This window comes from Panicum virgatum, chromosome 1K, assembly GCF_016808335.1.
Source record: "Panicum virgatum strain AP13 chromosome 1K, P.virgatum_v5, whole genome shotgun sequence".
Taxonomy (NCBI): domain Eukaryota; kingdom Viridiplantae; phylum Streptophyta; class Magnoliopsida; order Poales; family Poaceae; genus Panicum; species Panicum virgatum.
The window spans coordinates 14,714,175-14,735,340 of record NC_053136.1 but is presented as its reverse complement, the minus strand read 5'-3'; positions in this window follow the sequence as shown (position 1 = coordinate 14,735,340).

The following is a 21,166-nucleotide window of genomic DNA, read 5'->3' as shown; positions in this document are numbered from 1 at the left end:
GTTGGGATAAGTGCCTGTCATATGCTGAGTTCTCATATAACAACAGCTATCAGGCTAGTCTGAAGAAGTCCCCCTTTGAAGCATTGTATGGCAGAAAGTGCAGGACTCCTCTCTATTGGGATCAGATTGGTGAAAAGCAGCTCTTTGGCCCTGAGATCATAGATGTTGCAGAGCAGATGGTTCAGGCTGTGCGAGAAAATCTGAGGATTGCACAGAGCAGACAGAAGAGCTATGCTGATGGCAAACGGAGAGATCTGACCTTCAGTGTCGGTGATTATGTGTATCTGAAGGTGTCTCCGATGAGAGGAATCCGCAGATTTAATGTCAAAGGGAAGTTAGCACCTCGGTATGTTGGCCCATTCAAGGTGCTAGAGCAGAAAGGCGAAGTTGCTTATCGCCTGGAGTTACCTCTCAGCCTCTCAGGAGTTCATGATGTCTTCCATATATCTCAGCAGAAGAGGTGTTTGCGAATACCCGAGGAGCAGGCACCCCTGGATGGAGTCGATGTGCAGGAAGATCTGACTTATACTGAGCATCCGGTGAAGATTCTGGAGACATCAGAGCGGGTTACTCGGAACAAGCGCATCAAGATGTGCAGAGTTCAGTGGAGTCACCACAGTGCAGCTGAGGCTACATGGGAGCGAGAAGATGAGTTGAAGAAGACATATCCAGATCTCTTTGCTAGCCAGCCCAGCTAAATCTCGAGGACGAGATTTCTTTAAGGGGGTAGGGTATGTAACACCCTAATTTAAATTTCAGCATTTATTAATAAATTTAATTGGCTTTACTTAAATTTCTAAGGTTTATTGCGTTAGACTTGCATTTAATCTAAATTTAGTTCTATAAGTATTAAAATTTTGCCATAGGTTTAAATTTTGTGTTGCATTCATGCTGGTGCATAGCTTTTAATTGATTGAGTGTGGTTTGAATTCAAATTGGTATTTGAATTCAACCTTTGTTTGAACTAGAAATAGAAAAGATTAGAAATGGAAAAAGAAAGGCAAAACCCAAAACCCAGCTAAACCCAAAACCCCAACCCAACCCAACAGCCCAAGCCCACTCCTCCCCGGCCCGACCTCAGGCGGCCCAGCCCGTTCTCTCTCTCCACGGCCCACCCTCTCTCTCCCCCGCTCGGCCCAGGCGAACCCCGTGCCGGCCCAGTCCATTTCAGCCGGCCCAGCACGCCCGCTCGCGCGTCACCGTTCGCTCCAGCGCTCGCCCCGCGCCCCCGCTGACCAGCCTGGCCCACCGGTCAGCGCGTCTTCCCTTTCCTTTCTTCCTCCCTGTGCCCAACCTCCTCTGCTCGCTGGCCCGGCCGCGTTCCTCGCCGCGTCCGCGCTCTAGGCCACCCTCGCCACGACTGTAGCCCCGCAATCACCGCTGCCAGCTCCGCCCGCGGCCTGCGCCTTCTAGAACCTGGCACCCTCAAGTTGGATAGAACCGAATCCGGCGTGCGGATCCGAAATCACCGCGGCCGCGTGGGCCGCACCCAAGGCGCCTCCCTGCTCCTTCTTAAACGCCGTCAAGTTTCCCCTGAACCCTTGAACACAGAGCCGCCACGCCACGCGCGCCCGAGACCCTCGCACCGCCCTCTCCTTGCTACGCAAATCGGAGTTCTGCCGCCGCCGCAGGTGAGCCCGTCTCCGAGCCATCGCCCAACCCCGGCAATCCTCCAGCCTTGCTAACTCTTCTCCGGGAATCACAGACCAACGCAGCACTCGCCAGTGAAGATCCGGAGCCAGAGTGCCGCTTCCACACCATCTTCCCCGAGCCCCGCCACGGCCGCCGCCGGAACCCGACGTCGCCAGCCCTGCGCGTCAGCACAGCCCAAATTCGGGCCTAGGTGAGCCCCACCCCAACCTTCCTTTCCCTCTGCACCCGATGTTTTGGCCTGTGAGTCACCCCAGAGGCCGGGCACCGCCCGCCGGCGGATTCCCGATGCCCAGAGTCGCCGCCGCCGTCGCGAGCGCAGCTCCGAGCACCCGGCCCCCCGCGCTTGGCACGGGTGGATTAAGCGTGCCGTGCTGAGCCTCCCTAGCCCTTCTCCCGCTCGGATTAGCCACTAGAAGGCCGAATTTGGCCAACTCCGGTGACCTACCGTGCCGCGCCGCCGCGGGAATTGGTTTCCCGGCGAGCCGCGCCGCCGCCCGCGCGCCCCTTCGCCCGTGGCCGCCAGATCTAGAATCAGCGGCCCAGATTAGAACGTGATCAGATCCAATCTACTCCGCCAGATCCAAATCCTACGGCCCAAAATCAAAGATACCGGTTCGGCCGGTACTTTTTGCTAAAGAGCCCTCAGTCTTCTGCTGAATTAACCCGCAGTCCTCCGCCTTTGAAAAATAATTGCAGTTAAGCCAAAAATTTTGCACGGACCCCCCTGAGTTTTCCAGAAATCAAACCCGCCGTCCACCCTTGGCAGTTTTACGCGCTAGACCCTAGAACTAATGGATAATTATGTTTATGCCCTCGGTTTTAGCAGAAAACCCCCTGGAACTTCAGTTTTCTTACAATTAAGCCCCTAAACCTTGTTTTTAGCCTAGATTATGCGTTTTAACTCCGTTTTAGGCGTTCTTTATATCCACGCGATCGTTGTAACGTGTAGAATAGTTCTAGAGTAGTTTTGTGCGCTGTTTTCATGTATTGTTGTACTGTTTCTTAGTTTTTGTTAGTGTTTGCTTGTATGCTTATTATTGTGCATTGTTTTGGCCATGTGTTTGTGAGTAGACGTTGATCCATCTGAGGAGCCCCAGTACCAGTACCAGGAGCAGCCTTCTTCCGAGCAGTTTGAGCAGCAGCCAGAGCAGTACGAGGAAGGCAAGTATAACATAAACAACCTATCACCTTTAATTACAATTTCATACTGCATTTTAATACTGTATGCCTATAAGGACATTCCTAGCCACTTTATATCCTTTATATATATCCTTTGGGTTGCATTTTGGTTAGTTGTGCTAGGTTGCTACGCTATAACACTTAATGGTCCTTTTTAATTAAATTGATTAATGGTTTACTTGAACTTAATTCTGAGAGTGGCCCTCTGTGTGGATGAGTGGCTCATGTCTCGTTAAAAGATGGTTTTTGTAGAAACATGGTTTAGGGGGCCAGCACGGTGCTTACTGCCTGGTTGGCCACTCTCCATAAGGACCGGTTCATAGAGCGACAACCTGGGACAACAGCGCTACCACAAGACTGGAATGGGACGGTCTTGGCGTAATAATTAGGTCTTTTTGGTTTGGAGTAACTTACCGACGGGGCAATTGTGGTAAGCTTCTATGGCCCTCGTGCTGAGTGGCCTCGTCTGTGCTTCGTGTCTTGACACCCACTAGACCTGCTCCATAGTCGCTGATCCACCCTCGCGGTTACTCCCTACCAACGAGTTTCTTTGTAAAGGCCTCGTAGTGAGTCGCTGGCCATCTCACCTAAGGAAGTGTGATGAACAACTGGCGTAGCTCACGACTTGTGGGTAAAGATGTGCAACCTCTGCAGAGTGTAAAACTGGTATACTAGCCGTGCTCACGGTTATGAGCGGCCCAGATCCTCCTTTTGATTAGTGGAGTTATCTCCTTCCGACGAGGGAGGTGCTTCTCGGGGTTACCTTGGTGGCTTGGTTTCGGTTTGGTTCTTAGTAGTTTCTTAATTAATTCTGATTAATTACTATGTAACTGGGTTAAAGGTAATTCATCAACTCGTAGTAAATAGCTTTAATAAAATTTTGCCAAGATTAAAAGCTAATGCAGTTGAGTCAGCCAACCTTAGAGCCTCATAGTTTGTGTTATACTTGTTGAGTACAAGTTGTGTACTCACCCTTGCCTCTTCTCTACTTTTTCCTCTTGGATACTCTACTGCTGCTCAGTTCCTGCCGACGCGAGGGAGTTCGCTCAGCGCTACCAGGACTACGAGGACTTCTAGGCGTTCGTCTCCCAGTCGACGTCCCTGTGGCGCCCTGCTTCAGCTTCGGAGAGTCTTTGTCGTATTTTGTACTTCACTTACGCTGTATGAGACATTTTGTCATTAATGTAATAAATAACATTCGTATTCGCTTTATTATATCTTTTTACGTGATATGTGCTATGATATACTGTTCATTCTGTTGTATATACGTGTGACTTGATCCTGGCACGTATATGATTGCTCGGTTTATGTCCTTTTATAAACCGGGTGTTACAGCTCCTCAGATGGATCAACGTCTACTCACGAACACATGGCCAAAAACAATGCACAACAATAAGCATACAAGCAAACACTAACAAAAGCTAAGAAACAGTACATCAGTACATAAAAACAACATACTAAACTAGTCTAAAACTATTCTGTGCGTTACAACGATCGTGTGGACATAAAGAACGCCTAAAACGGAGCTAGAACGTGAAAACTAGAGCTAAAACAAGGTCCAGGGACTTAACTGTAAGAAAAACAGAGTTTCTGGGGGTTTTCTGCAAAAACTGAGGACCTAAATGTAATTTAACCTTAGTTCTAGGGTCTAACATGTAAAAACTACAGCTCTGGACTGCGGGTTAGATTTTTAAAAAGGTCAGGGGCCTAAATGAATAAAACAGGACTAAAGTGGAAATACTTTTGAATAAATCTGGACTGCGGGTTGATTCTGATAAAACTCAGGGGGTCTTTAACAAAAACACCAGGCCGAAGGGTGTAACACCCTGATTTAAATTTCAGCATTTAGTAATAAATTTAAATGGCTTTATTTAATTTTCTAAGGTTTATTGTGTTAGTCTTGCATTTAATCTAGCTTTTGTTTCACAAGTAATTAAAAATTTTCTTAGGTTTAACTTTGTTAATGCATTCATGCTGATGCATTGTTTTAATTGTTTGATTTCATAGGGGTTTGAATTCAAAATTTCTTTTGAATTCAAATAGTTGAGATTGAGTAAGAAATAGAATAGAAATAGAAATAGAAAAGGAAAAACTCAAAGCAAACCCAAACCCAATTTCCCAGCCCGACCCAGCCTCTCCCCGGCCCACCTCCCTTCCCTCTTCCTCTTCCCGCGGGCCCAGCCCGGTCCCACGGCTCCACTTTCGCGCTCGGCCCACCACCTCCGGCTTGGCCCAGCTCCGCACGGCCCATCCCGCGCAGGTCCGCTCGCCCTCCGCTCCACCAGGCCGCAACGGCCGCACAGCCTCACCCGCCTGCCCCGTCTCGCTGCGCCCCCGGACCCGCTAGTCAGGGTCGTCTCCCTCCTCCGCCTCCCCCGGACTCGCGCAACCGGCCGCGATCCCCGGCCGTAATCCCCGCGGCCCTTCCTTCCTGACCCACACGCCGAGGCCCGGCCTGCCCCTTTAAACGCGTCCTGCACCCTATCTCCCGCCCTAGCCGCCCCAAACCCTAGCGTGCCGCGCCGCACCTAGCTCCGCCGTGCAGAACTCGTGCGCCGCCGCATCCACGCCACCCTGCTACACCTCCGCCCCTGCGAAACCCCGCAGACGCTCCGCCTTGCCGCCGGTGACCTCCACAAGCCGGTCTTCCCCGAGCTCTGCCCGCACCGCGCCGGGATTGCGCCGGATTTCAACTCAGGTGAGATCGGGCCGCCGTTGAAATCCATCACCGCCGGCGTTCCTCCGGTCCAATTGACCCACCTCCCGCGTTCGCAGATCGACAGCGAGACTCCCCGTGTGATCCAGGAGGTCGGTGACGCTCTGCAGCGACCTGTCCACGAGTGTCACACCGAGCCACCGCCGGACCCCGACGCCGGTAATTCTGCACTGCGACCCCGGCGGTATCGCGTCCTCGGTGAGCCCCCGCAAGACCCCGCCGTACTTTTACACTAGCTACCTTAGCTTGTAGCACACCCCAGCAGCCGCGCGAGCGCACGCCCGCCACCGCCGCCGCACACGCCGTCCCGAGCCCTAATCCGCTGCTCTGAGCGCATAGGTGTATCGCCCATGGCGCAATGGTGCTCCACAGCCCATCCCCGGCTCAAACCGACACCGGAGTGCCGGATTTGGCCTCCTCCGGCAAAACCGCCGCCGCAGAAACGAACTCCGGCGCTGAGCGCCGCCGCCCAGCACCCCAAACCTCCCTGGCCACCCGATCCAAGACCGACGGTCTAGATTAGATCTAGACCCGAGCCTCCTTGAGCCCTCAGATCGAGATCCGACGGTCCCGATCTGAAGATAACGGTTCGCCTGGTGTTTTTGTTAAAGAGTCCCTGGACTCTTTGCTAATTAACCCGCAGTCCACCGCCTTTGATAAATAATTGCAGTCAAGCCCAGAATTTTAACACGCAGCCCCCTGGCCTTTCTGGAAATAGAACCCGCCGTCCCTTGCTTCTAATTTTGCGAGTTAGACCCTGGAGTTAGTGTTTAATTGCGTTTTAGTCCTCGGTTTTAGCAGAAAAGTCCCTGGAACCCTGTTTTTATTACAAATAAGCCCCTAGAACTTGTTTTTAGCCTAGATTACGCGTTTTAGCTCCGTTTTAGGCGTACTTTATATCCACGCGATCGTTGAAACGCGTAGAATAGTTTTAGCTTAGTTTTTCTTGCTGTTTTTATGTATTGATGTACTGTTCTTTAGCTTTTTGTTAGAGTTGCTTGTATGCTTATTATGTGAAATGTTTTGGCCATGTGTTCGTGAGTAGACGTTGATCCTTCTGAGGAGCCCTAGTACCAGTACCCGGAGCAGCCGTCTTCGGAGCAGTTTGAGCAGCAGCCAGAGCAGTACGAGGAAGGCAAGTATAACATGAACAACCTATAACTTTTAATTACAATTTCATACTGCATTTTAATACTGTATGCCTATAAGGATTTCCTAGCCACTTATTATCCTTTATATATACCTTTGGGTTGCATTTTGGTTAGTTGTGCTAGGTTGCTGCGCTATAACACACTTTGGTCCTTTTTAATTAAATTGATTAATGGTTTACTTGAACTTAATCCTGAGAGTGGCCCTCTGTGTGGCTTGAGTGGCTCACGTCTCGTTAAAAGATGTTTTTGTAGAAACATGGTTTAGGGGGCCAGCACGGTGCTTAGTGCTTGGTTGGCCACTCTCCATAAGGACCGGTTCATAGAGCGACAACCTGGGACAACAGCGCTACCACAAGGCTAGAATGGGATAGACTTGGCGTAATAATTAGATCTTTTTGGTTTGGAGTAACTTACCTGCGGGGCAAGAGTAGTAAGCTTCAATGGTCCCTGCTCCTCCGGCTGGTCTGTGCTTGGTTTGCGTACCTGTGCTTGTACCCCCGTGAGGTGGGCCCCATCGTCGCTGACCTATCTCTTGCGGTTACGCCTTACCAACGAGATTCTTTGTAAAGGCCTCGTAGTGAGTCGCTAGTCATCTCACCTAAGGAAGTGTGATGAACAACTGGCGTAGCTCACGACTTGTGGGTAAAGATGTGCAACCTCTGCAGAGTGTAAAACTGGTATACTAGCCGTGCTCACGGTTATGAGCGGCCCAGATCCTCCTTTTGATTAGTGAAGTTATCTCCTTCCGACGAGAGAGGTGCTTCTCGGGGTTTACCTTGGTGGCTTGGTTTTGGTTTGGTTTCTCATTAGTGATATGATTAAACTTGATTAATTACTATGTAACTGGGTTAATGGTAATTCATCAACTCGTAGTAAATAGTTTTAATAAAATTTTGCCTACACTTAAAAGCTAATGCAGTTGAGTCAGCCAACCTTAGAGCCTCATAGTTCGTGTTATACTTGTTGAGTACAAGTTGTGTACTCACCCTTGCCTCTTCTCTACTTTTTCCTCTTGGATACGCTACTGCTGCTCAGTTCCTGCTGACACGAGGGAGTTCGTCCAGCGCTAGCAGGACTACGAGGACTTCTAGGTGTTCATCTCCCAGTCGACGTCCCTGTGGCGCCCTGCTTCAGCTTCGGAGAGCTTTTATCGTATTTTGTACTTCGCTTCCGCTGTATCAGACATTTTGTCATTATTGTAATAAATAACATTCGTATTCGCTTTATTATGTCTTTTTATGTGATATGTGCTATGATATACTGTTCATTCTGTTGTATATACGTGTGACTTGATCCTGGCATGTATATGATTGCTCGGTTTATGTTCTTTTATAAACCAGGTGTTACAGAGTGGTATCAGAGCCATATCGACTGTAGGACGAAGCCTAGATAGAACTAGTCGAGTTTTAGGACTTCTTCTCTCCAATCCTTGCCTGCTGAAATTATTTTACTATTATACCCCTTGACTTCTTTGACTTTTTACCCACCTTGCCTTGATTTCTTCTCTGAAGAATAGTTTTCGTAGATTTTGGCCTGAATCAGTCATCTGACCACCATGAGTTAGTTAGGTGACCCTTTTATAATAATACGATAGCACGCTCTGCGACGCGTTGTGTTAGTCGAGTCGTGTGTTAAACTCGGCTAAGTCGTGAAATTGTCTGCTTGTTATTATGCTTCATGCTTGATTTGGATTTTTGACTGATTGCATAGCTTAGTAGTTTAAATTTGTTTAAAGAAAATCACTCAGATGTTAAAGTTAACTAATTAATAAAATGAGTTAGATCGTTGGGGGTAAAACAGTCCACTCTATCCTGTCTACTTTATCATGGCTGAGTCTTTTTCCGCAAAGAGTTATCATATCCATCTGAATTTATTCCTGCAATATCCTTACTCGTGAAATCTTTTGTTCAAATCAGATGGTGAACACCAGGAGCACCGGTTCCGGTTCTGGCCAGCAGCAGGGTCAGAACAACCAGGGTACCGGGATCCCGATGCCTCCGCCCTTGACTCCGGAGCAGTACTTCCAGCTCCAGATGCAGATGATGGCTACCCTGAACAACACCGTTCAGGCTCTTCAGCAGGCTCACACTCAGCCTCCGCCTCCTCCACCGCCGCAGCCTCGCGACAGGCGAGCTGAGTTCCTGAGGGGTCACCCGCCGACGTTCTCTCACACGTCCGACCCTCTTCAGGCTGACGACTGGCTCCGTGCAGTGGAGCGTCAGCTGGACATCGCCCAGTGCGATGACCGTGAGCGCGTCTTGTACGCAGCAGGACAGCTGCGAGGGGCAGCTTTGGACTGGTGGGAGTCCCACCCAGTTCACGACCGCGAGTCTCTTACTTGGCTCCAGTTCAGGGAGCGTTTCCGCAGCCACAACGTCCCCGCGGGCGTTATGAAGATGAAGCAGAAGGAGTTCCTTGCACTGAAGCAGGTAATCTTAAATATAATCATTCAGCGGTTCATTTTGAGCTAATGCCCCTTGTTCTATCCTTATGAATCTTGAGTTAATCTTTCGATATCTATCTGTCTTTGTCAATTCAGGGGACTATGTCGGTCACGGAGTATCGTGATCGCTTTCTGCAGCTCGCTCGCTACGCCCCTGCCGATGTTGCGGATGACCGCAAGAAGCAGGAGCACTTCATGGAGGGTCTTGAGGACTACCTCCAGTACGCGCTGCTCAACCTCCGCTTCGACGACTTCAACCATCTGGTTGACAGCGCGCTCAACACTGAGCGCAAGCACCTGGAGATGGAGGACAAGAAGAGGAAGATTGTCCCCATTGCTTCCGGCAGCAACACTCGCCCTCGACTCCAGCAGCCCCAGCAGTACCAGCAGCAGTATCGGCCTCCCCAGCCGTACCAGCAGAGGCCGCAGCAGTACCCGCCTCGACAGCAGCAGGCAGGTCAGGGCCCGAGGTTACCGGCACCTCCGGCTCGTGCTCCACCAGCTCCACCGGCACCGCAGGCCCCACGTCCGGCAGCTCCTACCGGACAGCAGGCTCAGGGACCTCCTCGCACCTGCTTTCAATGCGGCCAGCCGGGGCACTACGCCAACGCTTGCCCCCGGAAGGCGCAGGCAGGACAGCAGGGGCGCCCAGCTCAGCCCAGGGCGCCACTTCAGGGCAGAGTGAACCACGTGACGGCCGAGTCAGCGGCCGAGGCTCCTAACGTGGTTATTGGTACGTTCATGGTTAATTCATATCCAGCTACAGTGCTTTTCGATACTGGTGCTACGCATTCCTTCATTACTCAGTCTTTTGTCGAGCATCATGGTATTCATACTAGCACATTAAAGAGGTGCCTGTTAGTATCTTCACCGGGTGGACAGTTGAGGTCTCACACTTACTGCCCGAGAGTCAGTGTTTCCTTGAGGGGAGTAGAGTTCTGTACTGATCTGATGGTTCTAGACACCAAGGGCATTGATGTAATTCTGGGCATGGAGACTCTGGCCAAGTGGGGAGTCCGGATAGATTGCGCTCAGAGGACAGTCTTGCTATCAGCTTCCAGTGGCCAAGAGGTTGTTATCAGTGCAGTAGAGCCTTCGGGATTTCTTCATCAGATGGAGGCTAGACCCACGGACGGTATTCGCGTGGTGTCTGAATTCCCGGATGTCTTTCCGGATGATCTGCCAGGTATGCCGCCTGAACGCGCCATTGAGTTTTGTATTGATCTCTTGCCTGGCACAGCTCCTATTGCAAAGCGGCCCTACCGTATGGCACCTATAGAGCATGAAGAAGTTAAGAAGACTATTGATGAGTTGCTAGCCAAGGGCTATATCCGTCGCAGCTTCTCTCCTTGGGCTTTTCCATTATTGCTGGTAGATAAGAAGGATGGCTCGAAGAGGATGTGTGTGGATTATCGGGAGCTGAATGCAGTTACTATCAAGAACAAGCATCCACTGCCCCGCATTGAGGATCTCTTCGATCTGCTTCGAGGTGCTCATATATTCTCGAAGATCGATCTTCGTTCGGGTTATTTTCAGCTGAGGATCCGTCCTGGGGATATTCCGAAGACGGCATTCACTTGCAAGTACGGGCTATATGAGTATACAGTCATGTCCTTCGGCTTGACTAATGCCCCGGCTTACTTCATGCATCTGATGAACATGGTCTTCATGGATTATCTGGATGTCTTCGTGGTGATTTTCATTGATGATATTCTGATCTTCTCCAAGACAGAAGAAGAGCATGAGGAGCATCTGAGACTCGTATTGCAGAGATTGAGAGAGCATCAGCTGTATGCCAAGTTCAGCAAGTGCGAGTTCTGGATTGACGAGGTTCCATTCCTCGGTCATGTTATCTCTCAGGGAGGCATTGCTGTTGATCCAAGCAAGGTGAAGGATGTGCTCGAGTGGGAGACACCGCAGACAGTAAAGGAAATCAGATCATTCTTGGGCTTAGCTGGATATTATCGGAGGTTCATTGAGAATTTCTCCAAGATCGCGAAGCCTTTGACTTCTTTGCTGGAGAAGAATGTGGCTTTTGTATGGACTGAAGAGCGTCAGATGGCCTTTGATGAGCTGAAGAAGAGGTTGACTACGGCGCCAGTCCTGACTCTGCCAGACCAGACGAAGAGGTTCACGGTATATTGTGATGCTTCGAAGGATGGTCTTGGGTGTGTTCTGATGCAGGAGGGCAGAGTGATTGCTTATGCTTCACGGCAGTTACGTCGGCATGAGCTGAATTATCCTACTCATGATCTTGAGTTAGCCGCAGTTGTACATGCTCTGAAGATTTGGAGGCATTACTTGTATGGGCAGCGGTGTGATATCTACACTGATCACAAGAGCCTCAAGTACATTTTCACGCAGAATGAGCTGAACATGCGACAGAGAAGATGGTTAGAGTTGGTCAAGGATTATGACCTGGAGATTCACTATCATCCGGGCAAGGCCAATGTTGTAGCAGATGCTTTGAGCAGGAGAAGCTATGTCAACATGGCCGTGGCTTTCCAGATGCCTCCAGAGTTATGTGAGGAGTTTGAGCAGTTGAGTCTGGGCTTCTTGCATCATACTTCCAGTGCAGCATTTGAGGCAGTACCGACTCTAGAGTCAGAGATCAGGCAGCATCAGAAAGATGATGAGAAGCTGCAGGAGATTCGTGAGTTGCTCAAGAAGGGCAAGGCTCCTCATTTCAGAGAGGATGATCAGGGTACCTTGTGGTACAAGAACCGGATCTGTGTGCCAGATGTGAAGGATCTCCGGAAGTTGATTCTGAGTGAGGCCCATGATACAGCTTACTCCATTCATCCGGGCAGCACGAAGATGTATTATGATCTGAAGGAACGTTTCTGGTGGTATGGGATGAAGCGTTCAGTGGCAGAGTACGTGGCTATTTGTGACACCTGTCAGCGTGTCAAGGCTGAGCATCAGAGGCCAGCAGGTCTGTTACAGCCTTTGAAGATTCCAGAGTGGAAATGGGAGGAGATCACTATGGACTTCATTGTTGGATTGCCTCGTACTCAGAAAGGGTACAACTCCATCTGGGTAGTAGTGGATCGATTGACGAAGGTTGCTCACTTCATTCCAGTGAACACTACTTACTCCAGTGCTAGACTTGCAGAGTTGTACATCTCTCGGATTGTCTGCTTGCATGGTGTGCCCAAGAAGATTATATCTGACAGAGGGTCTCAGTTCACTTCTCGGTTCTGGGAGCAGCTCCATGATTCGTTGGATACGAAGCTGCGTTTCAGTACGGCTTATCACCCTCAGACAGATGGGCAGACAGAGAGAACCAACCAAGTGTTGGAGGATATGCTGAGAGCTTGTGCTATTCAGTATGGTACTAGTTGGGATAAGTGCCTGTCTTATGCTGAGTTCTCATATAACAACAGCTATCAGGCTAGTCTGAAGAAGTCTCCCTTCGAGGCATTGTATGGCAGAAAGTGCAGAACTCCTCTCTATTGGGATTAGATTGGTGAAAAGCAGCTCTTCGGCCCTGAGATCATAGATGATGCAGAGCAGATGGTTCAGGCTGTGTGAGAAAATCTGAGGATTGCACAGAGCAGACAGAAGAGCTATGCAGATGGCAAACAGAGAGATCTGACCTTCAGTGTCGGTGATTATGTGTATCTGAAGGTGTCTCCGATGAGAGGAATCCGCAGATTCAATGTCAAAGGGAAGTTAGCACCTCGGTATGTGGGGCCATTCAAGGTGCTAGAGCGGAAAGGCGAAGTTGCTTATCGCCTGGAGTTACCTCTCAGTCTCTCAGGAGTTCATGATATCTTCCATATATCTTAGCTGAAGAGGTGTCTGAGAGTCCCCGAGGAGCAGGCACCCCTGGATGGAGTCGATGTGCAGGAAGATCTGACTTATACTGAGCATCCGGTGAAGATTCTGGAGACATCAGAGAGGGTTACTCGGAACAAGCGCATCAGGATGTGCAGAGTTCAGTGGAGTCACCACAGTGAAGCTGAGGCTACATGGGAGCGAGAAGATGAGCTGATGAAGACATATCCAGATCTCTTTGCTAGCCAGCCCAGCTAAATCTCGGGGACGAGATTTCTTTAAGGGGGTAGGGTCTGTAACACCCTGATTTAAATTTCAGCATTTAGTAATAAATTTAAATGGCTTTATTTAATTTTCTAAGGTTTATTGTGTTAGTCTTGCATTTAATCTAGCTTTTGTTTCACAAGTAATTAAAAATTTTCTTAGGTTTAACTTTGTTAATGCATTCATGCTGATGCATTGTTTTAATTGTTTGATTTCATAGGGGTTTGAATTCAAAATTTCTTTTGAATTCAAATAGTTGAGATTGAGTAAGAAATAGAATAGAAATAGAAATAGAAAAGGAAAAACCCAAAGCAAACCCAAACCCAATTTCCCAGCCCGACCCAGCCTCTCCCCGGCCCACCTCCCTTCCCTCTTCCTCTTCCCGCGGGCCCAGCCCGGTCCCACGGCTCCACTTTCGCGCTCGGCCCACCACCTCCGGCTTGGCCCAGCTCCGCACGGCCCATCCCGCGCAGGTCCGCTCGCCCTCCGCTCCACCAGGCCGCAACGGCCGCACAGCCTCACCCGCCTGCCCCGTCTCGCTGCGCCCCCGGACCCGCTAGTCAGGGTCGTCTCCCTCCTCCGCCTCCCCCGGACTCGTGCAACCGGCCGCGATCCCCGGCCGTAATCCCCGCGGCCCTTCCTTCCTCACCCACACGCCGAGGCCCGGCCTGCCCCTTTAAACGCGTCCTGCACCCTATCTCCCGCCCTAGCCGCCCCAAACCCTAGCGTGCCGCGCCGCACCTAGCTCCGCCGTGCAGAACTCGTGCGCCGCCGCATCCACGCCACCCCGCTACACCTCCGCCCCTGCGAAACCCCGCAGACGCTCCGCCTTGCCGCCGGTGACCTCCACAAGCCGGTCTTCCCCGAGCTCTGCCCGCACCGCGCCGGGATTGCGCCGGATTTCAACTCAGGTGAGATCGGGCCGCCGTTGAAATCCATCACCGCCGGCGTTCCTCCGGTCCAATTGACCCACCTCCCGCGTTCGCAGATCGACAGTGAGACTCCCCGTGTGATCCAGGAGGTCGGTGACGCTCTGCAGCGACCTGTCCACGAGTGTCACACCGAGCCACCGCCGGACCCCGACGCCGGTGATTCTGCACTGCGACCCCGGCGGTATCGCGTCCTCGGTGAGCCCCCGCAAGACCCCGCTGTACTTTTACACTAGCTACCTTAGCTTGTAGCACACCCCAGCAGCCGCGCGAGCGCACGCCGGCGACGCTCCGCCGCGCACGCCCGCCACCGCCGCCGCACACGCCGTCCCGAGCCCTAATCCGCTGCTCTGAGCGCATAGGTGTATCGCCCATGGCGCAATGGTGCTCCACGGCCCATCCCCGGCTCAAACCGACACCGGAGTGCCGGATTTGGCCTCCTCCGGCAAAACCGCCACCGCGGAAACGAACTCCGGCGCTGAGCGCCGCCGCCCAGCACCCCAAACCTCCCTGGCCACCCGATCCAAGACCGACGGTGTGACACCTCAGGTGTCAGTACTTTTAAATACAATCAATGTACCTTAGCTAAAGTTAAAATAGAAATTTGAGAAATTAATTCAAAGAGAAAGGACCAAATAAAATACAAGTCATACAAAAGAAATTAAAGGAAAAAAAAAGTGAAAAGCTACTCAAAATTTAATTCAAAAATGTGCACAAAATTTTTGTTGGCTCATGAGAGGTGTTTCAATTGACATGTGCTCAATTGAACTTCAGCCAAAATCAAGTCAAAAACTGAATAAAACTAAAGTCCTTTTGTGCAAATATGCAAATGTGCCAATAGTTCAAAATGTGATTTTCAAATGAAAATTTGCATAACACAAAAGTTGTAGATCTTGAAAAGTTATGCAAAAGTGGTATTTAACACTTTTCCTTTTGAGCCCTCCAAATAGGAGAAAATTTTAGATTACCGAGAGGTCCCTGGAATTTCAGAAATCACATTTAGGCCCTCACCTTCACCTCTCTCTCCCGGTGCTCTGTTTCCCGCCGCCCGCCGTACGCCGCCGGTGGACTTCGTCCACCGCGCGCCAGCGGCCAAATGGACCCAGGGGAGTCTCTCAGCGCCACCTGGCCGCCCCTTGGCACCTCCTCGCGTGCACACGCGTCTCAGACCCCTTCCCGAGCCGCCACGATACCCCCCGGCCGGCGCAGCGCCGCTGCAGCTCCGCCCGCTCGCCGTCGACTCGCCCAGGCCGAATCGACCGCCCCCAGTCACTCCTTTCCTCACCCAGGAGCTCGTTGGCCTATAAAGACCCACAGAACCCCACAGACGCGCCCCTTCTTCCCCTTCTTCCTCCTCCCGCCGCTCCGCCATGGCCGCCGAGATCCCGCTCGCGCGGACCGGCTAGCCCAGCCCCACATTGCTCCCTCCGACCACCGCAATAGCTTCACCACCTCCTAGATACGCTCCCCGCGCGCGGAATCGAACCCAGACCCCCTCCCGACGCCATTCCCTTCTTGCGCCGCCGCCGGCGAGCTCCGGCTCACCGCGGACCGGCCATCTCCGGGGAAGACCGAGCCCGACAGCTACCCCAGGAGCATCCACGAGCTCACGCGGTGCTCGTGCGCGCCTTGTTCCCCTACCCCAAGCCCTCCTTCGCCTCCAACGCCGGCGAACCGAACAACCGACCCGCCATCAACGCCGACGAGCTTGAACCTGTGCTCCAATCGCTCGAACGTCGACCAGGGTAGGTGTTCCTCGATCCTTTCTCCCCCACGCGCCTCCCCGTGGCAGCCCCGGTAAGCCCTGCACCGCAGAACACCACCGGCAAGATGCCACGGCGGAGAAGGCCGGCGAAGGACCCGGTTGTAATTTGTTTTTTTCGTTCAAGGGTGTCTCTGCAAGATTTACAGTGTATACCAGTGAACTTCTAAAATGCGAAACAAATCACAGAAAAATCAGAAAAATGCAAACTCAACTGATCTGGAATCCTTGTAACAAAATCTACAAATTTTGTAACATTCACATTTGCAGAAACTCAACCGATTTTAATCTAGGGAAAAGATTAAGAAAACCACCTTGTGCATGTTCATGAAGTTATGCTCATCAAATGACCTTGATTTTTGGATATGTTATCACTAATAGGATGATAAGGTTACAGTAAAAAGATGACACCAAACCAAAACAGTTATCATGTTAGAACAATCAAGATTATCTAAGCTGTGGTTAGCTTTCTCGATTTAATTCTGGAAAATATGCACATGAACTTGCTCTGAAATTTTTACTGCGTGCATGTAAAACGAAAACACTGCTAATACCTAAATTTCAGATTTATTAGAGTTCATTTGCTATATACCATGATTTATGCTTGTTTAATCAACTTAATTCCTCATATATAGTTGTTATGCTCAGAAAAATCCATGTTTATTTCTGGAGTCTCATTTTAGCTCTGTGTTCCTGTCTAAAAATTTTGAACTGCAGTTTCTGAGTTTGGCTTTGTCGAATAATCATGCTTAGCATCTTATGGTTAGGTTTACTATTTTTGTTTTGAGTAATCCACAATGTTTCTGGGCATGATTTTTGGGCATGATCTTGTTTAGAGTATATTATATCTGTAATAAAAAGTTCAAATGCAATACTGGTCAAATGCACCTTGATAAATTTATGCAAACTCATGCTAAGTTAACTGAATAATTAATTTATCATAGTGAGTTAAATCTTGAAAAATTTTCTGAAGTATGTTTATCTCATGAATAGTCTCTGGTAAAATTTTTAGAACCAAATCCTCAGTAAAACTTTCTGTAGAGTTAATCTTTGTAAATGGCTTGCTGTTTTTAATCTTTTTATCACCTCTGCTATATAAGTGTATAAAATCTGGAAAAATTGCAGTACTGAGTTCATGCTTTGAAGTTGCTTGCATAAAATTTGTAGCATCAGAATCCATGTGGAACATTCTGTACAAAAATATGAAGTAACTAGAGTAATCCTTTTGCATGATTAGTTATAGTTTTTGCTTTATGATTAAATGTTGAAATCTATACCATAATTACTTGTTTTGAATCTGAGTTACTTTAGTGTTCATCACTAGCTCTTTAGTAGATGTGATGTTAAGAATTAATGAAAGCATGTTATGTGTTGAAATTAAAAATGAAAACCCAAAACCCCACTCATTCATGAATAACCATAGTTATGCTTACTACTCTATAAACGATTGCCCATGCAATGAAATGTGAAATCGGCACTAAAATAACTTACGTGGACTACAACTTTATCGTGAAGGAAAGAAATTGTTATCCATGAATAACTCATAATCTTGCATCGCATATAGAAACGGTTAGTCTCGCGGACGGAGACTACGAACTGGTGCCCGCGGACTCTCGTGCGGAGCAGGAGATTAATCTGAACTGTACTAACTTGTCTCAAGACCTGGGCCAAGCCCCAGAAGCTTTTCTGCCTGACAGTGCCCAAGAAGGCAAGCCCCGGAGCATAATCCCACTATTTTCCGAATTATCATTCAGCTATCTATTTATTAATGTACTGTAATATTTTGTTTTTCTGCATTTAAGTTTTCTAGGTGTTGATCAAAAACCATAGATGCATGATCCCTAGGAACCTATGTTGATACCGGATCTTTTTATCGACTAGTTGCCATGCTAAATAGGTACGGTAGAAGTCGAGTGGTTTCCTGCCTCTTGCGAGCAAATAGGAATTGTACTGACTTTAATTCCTGTTGAAATGTAAGGACAACGGGCGGGGTTGTGTAGTGGTGATACCCCGCTGGTATAGTCAAAAATGGCTAAGGTCGTGGTGTGTGGCTCTTTTCGTTAAGCGTTTGAAAGTACTAGCCACATACCGAGAAATATGGTAATCGGTAAGCTTAAGTACCTGATTGGACCGGCGAGTGGAACGACCATTCACCCTCTTGGTAGAAGTAGGGTTTATATTTTTGTCGCGACGTACGGGTGCAGAGTGGTCGGACTCTGTAGTCGGGGAGGGTGACCCGGATCCACGGACTGGAAAGAAAGGGGAAAAGTAGCGTGGGCGGGAGCGAAGACAATCCCCATGCGTGTGGTCTAGGTTCCCCTGGCCAGGTTGAAATTCGATTCGGAATCGTCCGCCTCTCACGGCATGAGATTGCTTAATGATTTCGGTCACATAGAGTAACAAGTGGAACAGGATGATGATAATACTGCTGGTTGATTAAATGGTTGCTCTACCATGTTTGAGTAGAGTTAGTTGCAAATTTAGAATGGTTAATTCCACTAGAATCTGGCTAAGTAAAACCTGAAAGTAAGGATCAACACTTAGCGGCATTTTTTTTTGCAAACAAACCCTACCAACCAAAAAGCCTTGCATGTCTAGTTATCGGACTATGTTATATCCGGAGACGGGTCAGTCTTGCTGAGTATTAGTATACTCAGCCTTGCTTGTGGCACTGTTTTTCAGGTACTAACTTTGAAGATCTGTTTGCGAGTCTTACTTGGCCTTGTACTCTGCCTCCGGGTTGGTCGGTTGAGTGGGATGGCCCTTCAGCTAGTGCTAATCACCCTCCCGCTGAGTGACGCATTCGTACGGGCTTTACCGATGCGTCACGTTATTTCGTTAGTTATCTTTTAATGCTTCCGCTGAACATGAGACTTAAATAATTGAGTAGTTGGAACTCCGTAGTACTGTGCTACTCTGAACATGGTTTGTAATAAATTTTCTTTCCGCTGCAATCACTCTGAGATGTATGAAATGGTTTGTGTTGTAATCTCTGGGCTCACCTTCGTGTGAGTGTTGTCTGCTGATCCTGGAATAGCGTGGCTTTTATCGAGGCTTCACTCGAGGAACTACCGGTGAGTGCCAAATTGGGTCAGAGTTGCTTAGCAACGAAGATCAGTGCACCCGGGCCCAGTAGTTTTGGGTGGTTCCGCCACAGCTGGCATCAGAGCTCGCAGACAGCCTACCAGAGATGACAGCCTCGGTTTTCAAAACAATAAATCAAAACTTGACTTCAAAACTACTAAAGTTTTTGAAAGAGTTTAGGATCTCCAAGGACAAGTCTAGGACGTAAAGCCCTATGGGATCTTATGGGTATAATCAGGTGGCTTATTTTGTATGGCTAACTTCCAGCACATTACTTTTCAGTATTTAAATTCTGTAATCTAAATTCTGCAACTACATCATCGCCACGAAGGTATGCTTACTCAGTCAGCTGAGGGAGTCTGACCTTCCCGTCGGTGATGCGAGCCGAACGCTGGAGCTCAAGCAGTGGCCTACTTGAGCTGCTGCCCATATACCAACTTCGGTTGAGTATATGGGGAGTAATGGTTCGAAATTGGAATTCAATTCCCCGTCAAAAACGGTACTCAGTCAATACGTTGTTTCGATAACGTATGCTTAACGTTGTCCATACGGCGGTAATAGTATGGATGCCGATTCTATAATGATCGGTAATGTATGGGGACGCTTTCGTGAGTGCTGGCACGAGAGGTTCATTTTATATGCTGTCAATCTTCTGCAGGTACGCTAACTTGAAATCGAATTACAGGCTATCTAACTATATCGAGTAGCTATATAGTGAGAGACGTAATATGTATGCCACCAAAGTCATTGCGTAAGACCAAGATTACTTGGCGATTTTTCCTTGGTGAGGACGTATAGGTTCTGCATTCATTCTCAAAAAGATTAGCAAATAAACCTCTGGGGAAATCGCAAGCAAATCGGATAAAACACTATCCTAGGGAGTATCCAGAAAGTCTGCCACCTGGTTTCCACGAATTTTAACCTTCTGACAAGTTACTCAAATCGACTTGGGGTAGTAAGACTAAATGATGTTTCCTAAGTTATCAAGCTGCTGTAAAAATTTGAGAATATTTGAAGCCTTCTAGCATGGTATTTGTATTTTTGGATCAACCCTGTGTAAAACTGTTAACTCTGAACAGTCTATACAACTGAAATTTTTCGACCTTTATAAGTTGTTCAAACTAAAAATCGTTCAACATGAAAGTTGTAGACAACTAAGTGATGAGCTTACCATAAAAATTTGAAAATTTTTTGACGTCTGGGTTGAGAGTTATAGTCAAAATACACCCTCTCTGGACACTCAGTTTTCCTGGTTGACATCACTCTGAATACCTGAGCATATCACCCCCATGGAATCCGAATTGAGCTTAGTGATTACTAGGTGAATTGTTCCTTAATATCAGAGGGATCTTGTGTGAATTTTTGAGAATTTTTGAAGCAAGTTCTCTACAGTTTTGGCCATTTCTTTCACTGTTCCAGAGTTAGTAGTTCTTGTTACCATCAGCTGATCCATCGGTCTTTTGTTGGGACAGATGGAAGAGCTGCTGGTCGTTGACGCGCAGGGGCACGTGCACTCCGCCTGCCTGCACTGGGACGGGTTTCCCCGCCGTCTTTGGGAGCTTTTGAGTGCAGCCGGATACCTCCAGCCACCGGTTTACGATGGCCACGAGTTTGTGGAGGACGGAGTTCGTCGCTGCAGTGTGACGATGGTGATTCCACAGCACCCGCTCAACGGGTGGGAGCCGATCGTGACTCAGATGGTCGGTCACTACCTGTTGGACACCTGGGAGCTTACCGCCATGAGGGCGATGACCACCTTTTGCTCTTTGCGCCCTCTGGAGGTAGTTCTGACCGCGTTCGGGTTGTTCCCTGCACCTGACCCGGCAGACCCGCTTTGGCTCGACCGGATGGCACACGTGGACGTGGTCGCTACCCTTGACCCGGTCGGGGCACTTCGGACGACAGCGATGTGCTTGGACGGCCTCTACAGGCTTCACACTTACCAGAGTTACGCCGTCGCTCAGTTGGTGGACCACGCTCAGGCCTTGCACCTGGCAGTCCAGCTGAGAGATGGGCAGCTTCAGGAGGCTAGTACCGAGCTCGAGAGCAGGGCTACTCTTATCGCCCAGCTCCACGGCCAGGTTCACGAGCTTCAGGACACTGTGTCGGATCGTGACGCTACGATCAACTTCCTGGAGGACCAGTTTCACGACCTGCAGCTTGAGGTGGACGAGGCTCAGGGGCAGCTCCACGCGATACAGCACG